We start from the raw sequence: 8,919 nt of genomic DNA on the forward strand, positions 1-8,919 counted from the left end.
TTCCTCCCCCCCAATCTCTCAACAACTAAGCTCTCTATACCCCTCTTTAGGTGCTCCCTACATATCTATCTTCTCTCCCTATCTCTCCTTCTTTTTCTACTCTATTTTGTGCATCTCTCTCTCACCAACCAGTTTCTCTATTGTTATTATGAGGACCCGGTTACTCCTGAGAGGGGGGGTGAATCAGTAGTAAAACAATAATGCAATACTTCAAAAACCAATACCGGTAACTACTCAAAACGGATTTACCAAACCATTCACTTAAGTGTTCATCAATATACAACCAAAGTAAAGATAAAAAATACACACATCAATAATGCATCACCATATTAGCATAAAGATTTTTCACGTGGAAACCCAAATGGGAAAAACCACTGTGGGAATTAGCACCCACAAAATATTTGCACTATTTTGGAATTCGCCTGGTTAAAGGCCTAGCCCGATTAGGAGCTTTACAATATGCCCGGTTAAGAGCAGACCCTTTTAGGAGTCACCCAGTAAAGGGATTTCACCTTAGCCCTTTTAGGAGCTCTACCCTGTTAGGAGTAACCTTGCTAGAGGATTTAAAACTCAAGTTAATGAGCCACCTGGTGAAGAGATATACAATATCAAACTTGTTAAAGTCTACCCGATTAAGGGATTTCAAATTGTTGTAACTATTAGGGAACAACACGGTAAATGATCTAATCACAACACTTCCTTGCTTGCTAGTATAGATCCTTTTCAACTCAACTCTGCTACACACATGCAGACTCTTCAATTGGTTGGTTCAACACACTCTTCTTCTCAAACCACCGACACAAAATCTCTTCTCCAACTAGAACTAAATACAACTTTTTGATGCAGGAGCACCGGTCTAGTTCCTACCAGTTGGACAATTTTCAGTGGAATTGCTTGAGAGCGTGGAATTTCTTCATGTTTGAGTGTTTAGCATTATGGTTTTGGGTTTATTCCCTTGTGTTCATGTTTGAGTTTCATATCATTTGGCTTTGTTTCTGGTGAGATGTGGATTCTGGTATTGTCCCAGTTGTTGTGTTCTTACCGGTTAGTCTTGCAAAGTGTTGAGCTAAGATGATTTCGGGTTGTGGTTGATCTTCGTGACTTGCGGATCATTGGAGATGTTGCTTTGGGCCTTGGCTGGTATTCCCGGAAGTGCATATCATTTTATATTTTGGATTTGTGATTTGAGCTGACATGTTACCGTTGCACGTTTCATGAACTGGTTGGTCTTTGGGCCGACTTGATTGAGTTGTAATTATTTACATATGGTATAAATAGAAGCTTGTGAATCATTTGAAGATAACAGAGAAGTTATAAGATAGAAGACCTTGTTTTGAGATCGTGCAAAGATGTAGAACTAGCGAGATTTTGATCTGGTAGGACTAAGGCTAGAAAGCTAAGGTCCGGATTAGGAAAGAATCGGCAGACTGATTATCGGAAATCGGTTTGATATGAGGATGATCTGTGGATCTTGTAATTACATTGTAAGCATTGTTTGTATCTTGGACTATGATCCAGCATGTGGCATGTATAATTCTTCAAATTATAATAAGATTCATTCACATTGTTTACCGATTATGTGTTATGTGTTGTTACCGGTTGTTCTTCATGTTGTTTCTAGGACCTTGTTACTAGTTACCGGTATGCTTTGCATGGTTTATGTGTTAAGCTTCAAGGTTGGGTTGTCCTTCATTGGAGCTCCCTACCTTAGCTGCATCAAATGGTATCAGAGTTGGTTCGTGAACCTGTTGTTGGACAGAGTGTTGTTTGTGCACCAGTTGGTTGGAGAGAAGATTGAGGCAACTTGTGGACTTGTTCAGATCACCAAATGTGAGGAAAAGAAAGGTTTGCAGGTAGACCGTCGATCCTAGAGCTTAAGCTTGAGGCATTTAGTGGGTGGAGACTTGAACAGATCATCGATTGAGGCAGGTTGTAGTTTGGACTGGTAGATCATCATGGAGAGGCAATTGAAAGTTGTGGTTAGATCGTTGAATCCCCTGAGGCAGTTGCAAGTACCTACTGATCGATCGCCAAACCAAAGTAAGTGATGGGACTCACTTTTCAATTAACCTCGAGAGACTGATGCAGGAGCACCAGTCTAGTTCTTACCAGTTGGGCAGTTTTCAGTGGAATTGCTTGAGAGTGTGGCATTTCTTCATGTTTGAGTGTTTAGAATTGTGCTTTTGGGTTTATTCCCTTATGTTTGTGGTCTTTATCATGTTCAGTTTTCATAGCATTTGGCTTTGTTTCTAGTGAGATGTGGATTCTGGTATTCTCCCAGTTGATGTGTTCTTACCAGTTAGTCTTGCAGAGTGTTGAGCTAAGATGATTTCGGGTTACGGTTGATCTCCATGACTTATGAATCATTAGAGATGTTGCTTTGGGCCTTGGTCGGTATTCCTGGAAGTCTACGCATCGTTTTACATTTTGAATTTGTGATTTGAGCCGACATGTTATCGTTGCATGTTTCATGAACCGGTTGGTCTTTGGGTCAGCTTGATTGAGTTGTTATTATTTGCAGATGGTATAAATGGAATCTTGTGAATCATTTGAAGACAACAAAGAAGTTAGAAGATAGAAGACTTTGTTTTGAGATCGTGTGAAGATGTAGAACCGGCAAGATTCTAATCTGGTGGGACTGAGGTCGGAAGGCTAAGGTCTGGATTAGGATAGAATCGACAGACTGATTACCGGAAGCTAATTTGATATGAGGATGATCTGCGGATCTTGTAATTGCATTGTAAGCATTGTTTGTATCCTGGACTACGATCCAACATGTGGCATGTATAATTCTTCAAATTGTAATAAGATTCAATCACATTGTTTACCAGTTATGTGTTGTTACTGATTGTTCTTCCTGTTGTTTCTGGCACCTTGTTACCAGTTACCGGTTACCGATATGCTTTGCATGGTTTATGTGTTAAGCTGCAAGGTTGGGTTGTCCTTCATTGGATCTCCCCACCTTGACTGCGTCACTTTTCAACTAGGTAGGTTACATAACCCTAACTACATTCAAAATACATTTAGTTTACATCAAGCACGGCAAAACAATCCGCTGAAATACATTACAGATCATTACAACAAATTTCTAGACAATTTCCACTGTTGAATGATCACCGCACATTGATTTGATAAGCAATCAAACCCTTGTCACATTTTTCTAAGCACTTTGATGTTTCCCAAGAAATCTAATCCTTGTACGCACTCAAACACAATCTTATCATTACACACAGATTCTGACATGTCATCACTAAGTTATGATCATGATAAGATCCACCGCCAAACCATAAATCATTACCGGTTAAAGATCTATTGCCGGTATACATTCTTCTTCATAGAGTTCACAATAGTCAATTACAAATGTGCTTTCTGGTTCACCATTCTTGATGCGGTTGCAATCAAAGACTCATGCCAATTTCATAAACATATATTCTAAACCACAACACCTAACTCCTCACCAATCATCCATACCGGTCACTTGATCATCACACTATTCCTGCTTACCGGTTTAGCAGTTTTGTTGTATAATTGCATCCACTACCAGTTAAGCTATACTGGTAGGTGTACATGACCTAGATAACTCAACGAACATGGTTATCATCAATGACAACACAAATAAATTCATCAAACAACTTATCACATCATCAAGCCAACAATCAACCCTTTGACAACATCAACTTGATCACTAGTTATCTTCTTATCTCAACATCATCTCCATCAGTTATGAAAACATGCCAACAATATCCCCCTTTGGCATTGATGGCAACACCAAAAAATGCAACACCAAAATCTCACCATGAAACCCATTATGACTGTTGCACTGCACTTGTTCAGCACATGATCGTTCTTCTCCTCCTTTACCACTTTTCTTCTCCCTCTTTTCTTTACTTCTCCCCCTTTTCATTTCTTCTCCCCCTTTGACAATAATTCTAAAGGTGCAAAACATCGAATTCATCTTTTGTTTCTATTGTATTCATCATCTATGTTGCTCCTCCCGAGGAGTAGCCCTCTTCTCATCAATCTACTATGAAAGATCTTCAATTAGTCCACTGGATTGATGCTTCAACAACATCTTACTTGACCTTTGGTAGGGCAATAACCCCTATCTTGCCTCTAAGATACTCAAATGTACCTTTAGGCAATGGCTTTGTGAATATGTTTGCTAAGTGCTCCTTTCTTGACACACGATCCATCCTAACTGTCTTTTCCTACACCCTTTCTCTCAAAAAATAATACTTCAGTTCAATATGCTTTGTCCTAGCATGCAGTACAGGGTTCTTTGAAATATTTATTGCACTTTTATTATCACAATATATGACCACCGGTTTTGTCATATTCTCTTTGAATCCTTCTAATACATGTCTCATCCATATTGCTTGAGTACAGCTCATGGATGCAACCACATACTCTGCTTCTGTTGTAGACTGAGAAATGCAATTTTGTTTCTTACTAGTATAGGATACCAGTCTTCCTCCTAGAAATAATGTGCCACCGGTTATGCTCTTTCGGTCATCTATATTACTTGCCCAATCAGCATCTGTGAACACCTTTAAAGAGAAGTTTCCTTTGTATGGATACCATAATCAATAATCAATAGTCCTTCTAAGATACCTGAAAAATTCTTCACTGCCACCATGTGAGTCTCTTTAGGACTTTTCTGAAATCTTGCCATTATACCAACTGCATGAGCAATGTCTAGTCTGCTATGAACAACATGGTGTAGTTTTCCAATCATACATCTATACTCAGATTCATCCACAAGATCTGAATCATCTTCCTTTGATAATCTGCAACCAGTAACCATAGGGGTTCCAACCGATTTACAGTCTTCCATTCCAAAGGTTTTCAATAACTCCTTGACATATTTGGACTGACTGATAAAAATTCCTCCTTTCATCTGTTGAACCTGCAAGGCAATGAAAAATTTGATTTCACCTATCAAAGACATTTCAAATTCCTTTTTCATTTCTTCTACAAAAGTTAAACTCATATCATCATCTCCTCCAAATATGATATCATCTACAAATACTTCTGCAATCAACAACTTGTCTCCTTCAGCCTTCAAGTAAATATTGTTGTCCTCACTGGTTCTTTGAAATCCAATCTTTATCAGATGTGAATGGAGTCTCTCATACCATGCCCTTGGAGCTTGCTTTAATCCATATAAAGCTTTATGCAGTTTACACACCATGTCCTTGTCTTCAGTCAATGCAAACCCATCTGGTTATTCAATGTAAACCTCTTCTTCTAAAATTATATTCAAAAATGCAGACTTCACATCCATTTGGTAAACCTTTAATCATTTAAATGTTGCAAATGCAAGTAGCATTCTAGCTCCTTCAATTCTAGCAATCGGTGCAAAGGTTTCTCCATAATCTTCACCTTCTTCGTGTGCATGTCCTTTGCAAACTAGTCTATCCTTGTTCCTAACCACTTCACCATCTTCATTCAATTTGTTCCTAAACACCCACTTAGTACCAATCACATTTTTATCAGTTGGTCTAGGCACAACTGACCAAGTGTTGTTCTTCTCCATTTGATCAAGTTCTTCCTCCATAGCCTTTGTCCAATCATCATCCTTGAGAGCTTCTCTTACTATCTTAGGTTCAACTGTGGAAATCAAACATGCACTTTCTCTGATCTTTCTTCTTGTTTGTACTCCAACATTCTTGTCTCCAATAATCTGATATGTTGAGTGATTCAGCTTTACATATCTAGGTATAAACGGTTTTGATATAGTGGCCTCTTCTTGTTCTTGTTCATCTTCTATTGATTGAGCAATATACTCCACACTATTTTTCTCTGCATCATTTTGAACTTCCGGTTCAATAATCACTATCTTTTATTCATCTAATGCATCAAATTTGTCGATATCATCAGATTTCTTCACAACTAAGGTTTCCAATCTGAATGCTTTTCCACTGATTCACTTTTCACAAATCTTCAAAATCCGCTATCAACTTTGCCAAAGTAGCAATCAAAAACTCTTTTATGTTTATGTCGCTCTCTAGATGTGCTCTCAAAAATTCTAAGAGAAAAGTGAGACTATCAAACACCTTTTTATTTGCCTTTTACTAAACCGATTGAACATACCCTAATCATCGTTCAACCCAAAAACTTGCTACCGGCTCACATATCACATTCAATTTACCGGTATGATATGTAACCTGTTCAAAATCACTTCATAACATCATATTGCATCAAAAACATGCAGATTTGGCTTACTGCACACCATTAAGGGGGTCCGGAAATGGATCTGACAATATGTTCCCCCTAAGCTTCATACATAGCTTAGTTTTCCGATGAGATATTCTCCACACCAGGTGTAGAATTGGAGTCTTCTGATGGTTTCTCCTCACTTTTCTTCTTCCATATCTTATTCATCTCTCTTCTGGTTTCTTCCATATCTACCTTCTTCTTTCCTTTTCAGTCATCAAACTGATTAACCAGTTTGTTCATTCTATCTCTACAAAACCTACCAAGGTGTCCCAATTTGTGACAATGGAAACATGTCATTCCAGATGCCCTCCAAGGTCCAATATTACCTCTACCAGTTCTTCTTCAGAAATTCATAGCTACATGACCATAGTTGTTGCGGATTGAACATGTCACATTCCATCTATTCTCCATTTCATATGGACTAGACCGGTTCACACAAGGTCTCTGTCAAGTAGGGTTCCTCTAGTCATTCTAAGATCTCTGATTGTTCACTCTTGACCTGCACTCAATAGCTCTATGCCCATACTTGTTGCAATTGAAGCAATATCCATTAAAAGTACTAGGCTTCTATCCTTTATATGCATTAGGTCTATATCCATCAAAAGTATTGGATCTACTTCTACAAACATTAGCAGTATGACCTACCTTATGATAGTTAAAACATACTGGTTTGTAGGTTCTCTTACCGATGTTCTTCTTGGTCTTCGGTGCAGATTTGGCTTTATGCATGGTGTCCTTGGTACCAAATGGTTCTCCTTGTTCAAATGTTGTATATCCCAAGCCATGTGTATCTCCATTTTATCTTTGTGTCTGAATCTGCTCATCAAGCATAACAGTGCTCTTGTTGAATTTAGCTAGTAATCCATTTACATCAGCCAATTCCTTGGTAAGTTCCTCATTCTTATTTGTAATACTTTCTCTAAGAGACATAGCCATGTCTAGATCATCTTGTATTTCCTCTATTTCCTCTTTTCCCTCATGAAGATGTGCATGCAAGGTACCAATCTCCCAGTTCAGCTTTAAGATCTCATGATCCTTATCTCTTATTGTATCTTCAGCTACCCTCCTAGCTTCCAACTCTTGACTCATCTTGATGGTAAGGGCTTCCAGCTCTCTCCTCATATTTGACTTTTCATCATTCAGCTTTTCCACCTCATTAGATAGGGCAACAATGTTTGCTTCCTCAGATGAGTTGTTTTCAGTGAGTTTCATCAACTGCTCAGCCAGCTCTCTTGATGTTGGAGCATCCCCGGTCGATGAGCAATCTTGCATCAACCAAAAAAATTTCCTTTCTTGTTTAGTTCTTTGTGTAGTTTCAGTATTCTTACTGGTATGTACCAAAAGTTGCTTGTTCTTCATGGCAGATCTTGTTTGCAGTTTCTTGTCGGTTTCATGTGGTTGATTCCATATTCTTCTTCGGTCATTTGTCACTTTCGGTTGGTTGTTTATGCATTCCCGAGATAGTTCTTGTGCTTACCGGTTGGTTTTCCTTCATTACCGACATGATTCTTGGTGGATGGATCCATCTTGGGTCTTGTCCGATGTTCTTGGGTGTATGGCTGACCTTCCTGCCGAACCGCATCACTTGGTTGTTATTTTGTGGAAAGATTTCTTAAATCTTAGGGCTGACCTAATTACACATTTCATTTTCCTGCATTGGTGAATGTAATCTTTTTAGGCCGACCCAGATATGTTCCTGTGGGTATAAATATAATGTTATGTAATCATTTGTAGGGGCGAAGGAAGTAGAACTGAGAATAAGGATTGAGATTCGCATGTTGTGGTCTGGTTGATTCTTAGAGTCCCGATTGGATTGTATCTGGCTTGAAGCCTGCATGTAACTGGTTGACTACCGGATGTTCTTTGATGATAATATGAAGATTATCGCATGATTGTTGAAATTTCTAAGGCTATGATCTGATCTGTTTATGTGAATTTGTTATGTTTTCTTACTACTTTCGTTGTGTCTCTCTCGCTGCATAAGTTGGTGGACTCTTTTGAGGGTTCTTACCGGTTATGGTTGCATAATCTCTTCTCTTAGCCAAAGAAGCTTTATACTTGATTCTTAATTCACCAAGGGCTTCTTTAGATTCTACAAGCCTGTAAGAAATCTCTTTGTAACTCATTTCCCCCATGTTAGCCTTAAGGATCTTTCCCAAGCGGTTAAGCCTTTAAGGGAATTAGGCTCTGATACCAAATGTTATTATGAGGATCCAGTTACTACTAAGAGGGGGGCTCAATTAGTAGTAAAAAATTTTTGCAATACTTTAAAAACCAGTACCGGTAACTACTCAAAACTGATTTACCAAACCATTCACTTAAGTGTTCATCAATATGCAACTAAAGTAAAGATAACAAATGCACACATCAATAATGCATCACCATATGAACACAGAGATTTTTCACATGGAAACCTAAATGGAAAAAACCATTGTGGGAATTAGCACCTACAAAATATTTACAATCTTTTGGAATGCTCCCGATTAAAGGCCTAGCCTGGTTAGGAGCTTTACAATATGCCCGGTTAAGAGCAGACCCTGTTAAGAGTCACCCGGTCAAGGGATTTCACCTTAAACTTGTTAGGAGCTCTACCCTATTAGGATTAACCTTTCTAGAGGATTTCAAACTCAAGTTAGTGAGCCATCTTCTCATTCTGCATGCTCTCTTTTCATCCCGATGATGGATCACGGAGTATGATCC

Source organism: Cryptomeria japonica, chromosome 3 (assembly GCF_030272615.1).
Source record: "Cryptomeria japonica chromosome 3, Sugi_1.0, whole genome shotgun sequence".
Classification (NCBI taxonomy): domain Eukaryota; kingdom Viridiplantae; phylum Streptophyta; class Pinopsida; order Cupressales; family Cupressaceae; genus Cryptomeria; species Cryptomeria japonica.